The sequence below is a fragment of the Hypanus sabinus genome, chromosome 5, assembly GCF_030144855.1.
Source record: "Hypanus sabinus isolate sHypSab1 chromosome 5, sHypSab1.hap1, whole genome shotgun sequence".
Lineage (NCBI taxonomy): Eukaryota > Metazoa > Chordata > Chondrichthyes > Myliobatiformes > Dasyatidae > Hypanus > Hypanus sabinus.
Genome location: NC_082710.1, coordinates 39,205,825 through 39,213,229, shown reverse-complemented (window position 1 = coordinate 39,213,229; position 7,405 = coordinate 39,205,825).

Here is a 7,405-nt window from a genome sequence, read left to right as displayed (position 1 = left end):
CAGGGTGAAGGCCGAGGTCTCTGAGCTTCTTGTCAGGCCTGGAGGGAATAATGGTGTTGAATGCAGAACTGTAGTCCAATTTTCCAAACAGCAAGCACAGGAGTGCTTTGTAAGCATTGTGGAAGGGAGAGCAGCTGTGGTCGAGTATGCCATTTCCCCGTGTGCTCATCTGGATATGATGACGAAACTTCGGAGAGACTTTAGACGGTGATGAACTGGCGACGATGAAGGCAGCCTCAGGGTATGCAGTCTCCATGATGCTGATGGTCTCATACAATTCCTTGAGAGACAGGTCAGTATCAGCCTGCGGCAGAATATACACAGCTGTGTTAATAACAGTCGTGAACTCCCTAGGCAGCCAGAAAGGTCTACACAGCAGCACGAATTACTCCAGATCCGGAGAACAAAAGGATTTGAGGTCACGCACATTCCCGGTGTTGCACCTACCACTATTGACCATGAAGCATACCCCTCCTCCTTTACTCTTCCCAGAGACCTGTCTGTCCAGAACAAGGAGAACCCAGAGAGCTTGATGGCATGAATCCGGTATCTCCTCCATCAACCAGGTCTCCATGAAGCACAAAATGTTATTCTTTTGTTTCCCACTGATAGGAGATTCTAGCTCTCAGTTCTCACAGTGTAATGTCCAGGGATTGAACATTAGCCAGGAGTGTGCTGGGGAGCAGCAGCCGATTAGCATGCTGTCTCAGCCTCACCAGGTCGCCGGCCCTTCTCCCTCGCCTCCAGCGCCGCTTCCGAGGTAGCGGTGGTGTAATAAATGATCGCGGAAGCAGGGGTTCCCAGAGTAGAAAAGGTGGCATGTAGTGGGTAAATGCCCTCTTCCCAATGTCCAGAAGAGACAGTCTATCATATCTGATGTGATTATCAGCTCCTTGAACAAGAAATGCGGAGGCAATCGCAGCAGTTAGCAGTATACTGTCAAGCGGAATGGAGCTTGCTACATGGCCATGTACGCGGCACCATCTTGGTGCATTATCCTTGTTCTTTTCACAATTCCCACAACAATCAAGCAACCCTGGCTGCGTTTACTCTGTTCCACCTGTAGCCTCTTGTTTCAGCTATTAGCCGTCCAACATTTCCAGTCTGATCTTGGATACAGCTCCGGCGCTTTTCATGTCACCGCACACTTAGTTACAGCTAACCCTGTTGTAATTGCTGTTCCCGTCAGTAGCCCTCTCAAATTCCACAAATAGTTCAACCTCTGATGAGCAAATCCATCAAATCCCTGAAATTGCAGTTATCCGCTGACATTCTTAGCTCCATTATACAAGTGTGAAAGAATTCTCCCTGCCTTTTGTTATGAGTAAGCAAGTGGTAACAGTTCAGTCGTGCAATGAGCTTGAACGCACATTTGCAGATGGTGCATTGTCCAGAATGTCATCCGAGGGCTTTGCAGGAGGGCAACGTTTTTCCTTTTTTCTGCTGATGGGAGAAAATCCGTGGCTGGATGCCACTTATCTTGGCCCAGATCTTATTGCCAAGGCCAGGCAGCTCCTTTCCTAGCATGCAGTCGGCGGGCAGGTGGGGGGGGGGAGTGCAGCAATCTTCCAAAGGCAACTGGCCATCTGCCCCTGACCCCAATGCACTCCACCTGCATTAGAGCACGTCTATGGCCTTCTGACACCTCAGACTGTCAAAAGAACTTCCCAAGTGTTTCAGAAAAAGTTGAGAAGAATAATTAAAATAGAGTCAAACTTTGAAAACATTTAAGTATATTTAAAACATAAGAATCTACTATTAAAACATAAATATATATTGACAGAAAGAAAATTAAATGGAAAAAAAGTTTTTGAGTAAAAGAAGGAGTCCTTTTCAAATGAGTGTGGATGTTTGTGATATACTGGCTATTGTTAGCATTAAGGTGGAAGGTCAGGTATGACTTGTACATAGCCATTCAGCTCAGCAGCCAAGAAAACCTCAGGGTACACGGGCACATCAAGGAGCAGAATGAGAGATCAGGTGGGCATGCAGCTGATCTCCAAATGGATCCTTGGTACAGAAGTTCACGATGCAGCACTGTTCATTTGCAGCCAGCCAACACATCTCCAACAAGTTGCCAGATGGTCAGCAGTATTCCCAGCCTGTTACCTTTGCTTCTGTCTACTCTGCCATGGCCAGCTCAGTATACATACAGTACAGACACTTCCACCCATTCTCTCTCTATGTTGTGAACAGGTTACCTACTTAAAAATCCTACAGCTTGAACAGCTTTTTCTTATCCCATCATCCACTCTCTCAACTAAAACACACAGCTTGTTGTACTAGAGATCCATGTGTTATCCCAGATGGAAAGAATCACACCTAGACTTAGCACTCCAATTCACTAATGGTTTTATCAATCAGTACTTCTGGCAACATGTCTCAGTATCTCCATCATCATCTCGCAAATAGTAGCTAACTTAAGCTATGAACAGAGGAACTTTATTCAGGAATCAGTTTATAGTATGAGTAGATATGCTGACAACTTCTTTAGTCTCTCCAGAACCTCCTCTTCCCACTGTTCTAACATCAGCCTGCAGAATGATTAAAAGGATGACAGTATCATGGGGACAAAAATTGTCCACAGTCTGATACATGTAACACACACATTTTAATTGCACAGTTCAAGAGATTAGAGTTCGTTCTCTGAAAGACTGCCAATTTTGCAATTTTATCCCTTCAGCCACTCTCAAGCTCATGTATTCCTGCATATTAAATTCAAGACAACCTGTCAAAAACTACTTAATAAGTGTATCACACTCATAGTTGCAGTCTCTAAGTGAAGGTAGTTTACAGGGTTTAAATGTATTTTCACCTTATTGTTCAGCAGATTAATGCTGTGAAGCTCTATTACTTGATAAGTTTTGGCATCTGGGCTTATAGGTTACGTGTTGATATGGATTGGGAAAACGTAAGGTCATCACTGAATACTTCTAATAACACGAGGTCTTTGTTCCAGAATAGAATCTCAATGCAGTCCAAAAGTTTATTTGATATACTGGAAACAGATTTATAATTCGATTTAATTTGATCCTGATCAACTATTCAATATGAATGCACAGTGGCCTTGTATTTATGGCAAAATTATACACTTTACTTGTTTTAATATATTGGCAGTATTTAAATGCCTTTAGCACCTATTGGAATTTTAATTGCATTCACAGCACCGTATCTGCTAATGACTAGTTAAAAGTCTATTAGATTATTGTACTAAAGTAATGAGCACAGCTCACTTGGTAACTAGTTGTTGCTTGATGCCCACTTCTCTCCTATGGCTGTGGAAATATGTTGCATTGAAAAGATCACCAGATTCACCTAGAAGAGAACCATTCCATTTACACATCAAGTTGATGACAAGAACGACAACTTTGTGTACAGCACATTTGTGCCTAGATGCTTTGAAGGACTATTATAAAACAGAAATGGAGATTGAATATTACAATAGGTGATTTAGAACCTGTTTAAAAAGGGAAGTATCAAGCAACATTTTAAGGGATGAAATAGTGCAGGGAGCCAGAGAAGTTTGCTCACATCTGTAAGTAGGAACATCAGCCACCAATATGCATATGCCACATTAGTACAATCTTCATTGGGACCATCCCGACTCCCCTCGATCCAGATTTCATATTTCCTTTCTCAAGCAACAGCATAAAATATTTGTTGACCTGTTATGTACTACCCCACTAATAAATCTTTACCAGCACCATTCAGCCTCGAAGCCAAACTATCTTGTACGTTGACAGGATACAACAGATAATTCCCCTGACCTTCACAGGATTTTTTAAACCCACCAGACAGCATAGATGGAATTCCATTCTATCATCCAATGAAAGCCAGCACTCAAGCTTTGGAACAATCACTCCCCAATGCACTGAAGAATAGGCCTAGCTTTCTGTGTTCAGAATATCTGATATGAGATTTGAATCACAACCTTCTCACTTGGAGATGGAAGTGTTACCTACTGAGTGGTTATAATTGACTCTGATCTAATGAATGACCTTGGCCCTAAATGTCAACTCTTTATTACTTTCCGTAGATATCAGCTGATCTACTGAATTCCTCCACCATTTTGATACTACTGGTTGACTCTAATGCTGTCCCATTCTGTTGAAATATCTGCTTCATTATTTAACTGCTCCTTCCATAAACTATGTAATTATTCCAAATTCCATCACAGAATTGTACAGTTTACAAGTAACTGTTTTTGTTAATTTATCTTGATCTTTGGATGATGGTGACCACACTTCTTTTTGTTTATACCTGGGTGCCCAGTGGAAGTAATGACAGACATTGTTTTTGAAGAACAGAAGTCCTTGAGTGACATGGCACTGGAATTAGAAGGCATAAAAGCAGTATTGGATGACAAAAAGAATGCTGAACAAAAATGTAAACCTGTAAGGTGTATAAATTAATAGAGATAGTGATTCCACCAGATCTTTCATTTTCTTCTTCCTGCTAGTAGAAATTGGGATTACTAAATCGGCAGATGACATGAAGATTGATGGTGTTGAGGATAGTGTAGAAGGTTGTTGTAGATTACAATGGAACATTGACAGGTTGCAGAGATGGGCTGTGAATTGACAGATGGAGTCCAGTCTGGAGAAGTGTGAAGTGATTCACCTTGGAAGGTCAAATTTGAAGACTGAATAGTAGGGTTCTTAACAGTGCTATAGGGTTAATGCCAGTGTTTTTAACAGCGTGGAGGAACAAGTGGACCTTGGTATTCACATACAATGATTTCTCAAACTTGCAGCATAATTTGATAGGATGGGTAAGAAGCCATATGGTGTGTTGGCCTTCATTTGTTGGGGAATTAAGTTCAAAAGCCACGAGGTAATATTGCAGCTCTATAAAACCCTGGTTAGCCCACATTTGAAATATTGTCCTCATTATAGAAAGGATGTTAATGCTTTAGAGAGGACGTACAGGAGATTTGCCCGCGTGCCGTCTGGACTAAAGAGCATGAATGTGAAGATAAGTTACACGAGCAGAGGCCTTTCTCTTTGGGGAGAAGGAAGAAGAGAGGTAGCTTGATAGCTGTGTACAAGATGATTAGAGGTATAGATTGAGTGAACTTTTTCCTAGGGTAGAAATGGCTAATGTAAGGGGGCATAACTTAGGGTGTTGAGGGACAGTGAAGTAGGGACGTCAGTGCGGATTTTATAGGCAGTGGTAGGTATGTGGAATATGCTGTCAGGGGTATTAGGGACATTCAAGACACAATCATTGAGGCTTATGGATGATAGAAAAAATGGAGTACTATTTGGAAAGGAAAGGTTAAATCGATCTTAGATTAGGTTAAAGGATCGGCACAGCATAACGGGCTGAAGGGCACACTGTACTGTTCTAGGTTCTAATCATACTTGAAATGGAAGTTCCCATGATCTCTGGTCAATGGGATTTTTCACAGCTGTTGAGGCAGGAAGAAGACATTACGAGTTAATGGAATGCTTAGTGCTTGGAGATGTTTTCTTGGAGCCAGGTTATGAAATTGCATGAATGTTGGCCTGAAAATAGTTTGAGAAAAAAACTTTATGATTGAACAACATCATTTCCAGCAGTCTCTACCATAACTATTTGATTTTGCATGGGTGTTAAGGATGGCCATATCCTGCAATTGATCAAGTGCAACAGCTTTGCAAAGTTGTGGTCAGTAGAGAAAGCATTGAATCTTCCTCGTGTCTGGGGCAGTGACACCCACCAATGGCACAAGTTTAGTGATATCTGTTGACTTCAATTATCAAGTTATAGTAGATTGAAGTTGTGCTTAGTTCTATTTTCAATACCTTTGTAAGGGACTGTCTCCCCATGCACAAGTCCACCATCCCACAATAAGCAGCAGCTGTTCAGAGGGTCTTTACTCCTGCACTTCATGTTTCTGCAAGAATCTTTTCCTTGAACTTTACCTGTAATCCTAATTACTTTTTGATATCAACATCTTGCACTCTGTCATGAATCTTCTGACCAGCATCTTTGCTATCCAGACTGAATTGCATTGCTGAGGTCATGGATAAAATTTTCCAGATCATCCCAAAGTCATAGGAGAGTCTTCTTCTTCTTCCTATCTCCACCAGGTATCCAAATATCTGAAGGTCAAAAGGTAACCTGGGGAATAATTTCATAACCAATGCAATAGAAGATTGGAATGGGCAGATTGTGAAAGGCGAGAGAATATACTAAAACGTGCAAAACTAGCAACAGCCTAGTTATCAGACAGGTCTTCCTTTGCAGTAGCTTGCTGCTGGAACATGGTGCAGGTTGGTGGAATGGGCCTTCAAGAATGATCAGGTCCACTTTTTTTGTCTGGAGCAGAGACTGCATTAAAAATCAGAGAGATATCAGACAATCTAAGATATGCGATCTCTTAGGGTGGTTTTGACCATATGAAGCAGGAAGAATGATGCGAAACGAGATGTGGGAAACTGGTCACTCGGTATGTGGATAATGCAGCATTTCTGATTATTCCTGTCAGCAAAGGACATAAGAAGATAAAGAATACAGCACGGTGTTTAATATAAGCTCATATCTGATTAGTTTCCCCTGGATAGTAAATTTTTTCATATAGAAATTAAACAAGCCACCTTGATATTAAAGAAGGACATTTGGAATTGTACTTGAAACAGTTACAAAGGAATGGGGTACATTTTTATTAGGCGATTGAACAGCTTTCCAAGCTAATTCAATTTTGCTGTTGTTTTATTAGATTTCATTGCAAAAGAAATGCTGAATTTGTTCACCAATATAACTTACAATGAATCTCCCAACTACAGCCACGAATTCTCTTATTCTGATAATACCCAAATACAGAGTTTCCAATGTCATAAATCTAAAGCAATAAAATTAGCTCAACTTCAGGTCTAAACTAAATATTTCATTGCAGATTTATGAACATTTATTGTTTTCTTGGCAGGTAGCATTGATTTGCTGGTTCAGAAATGCTTTCTGGAAGTCCTGCTGGCAAAGTCAACAGTAGCTGTTGCAATCCAGTGCTAAACAAGAATCACTGAATATCTTTGGATTAATGCACAATATCAAGATGTGAATAATCCATAAAGAAATTCACATAAGGTTGAGTAACCAACTGACAGGAGAATTCCAGTTTAACCATGCTAAATATTTCAATTTTCAAACATCTTTCCATGTAGGCATAAGAACCCTGGATCTGTGGTCTCCATGTTACCCCTCAATGGAGATAGCAAACAGAGTATATTATTCACAAGGTTGCAAAGTAGTGTGCAGCCCAGCTCACATTCTTCAGCTAACTTAAAAATAACCACTCTCAGGATCATGAAAGCTTTATGATGGTTTATTTAAAAGACCACTGATTCTCATAATATCGAAAAAGCCTTGCAGCAGTGGTAAAAGTATGCAAGGGCAAACTTCCGAATCAGATTGGATGCTGGTT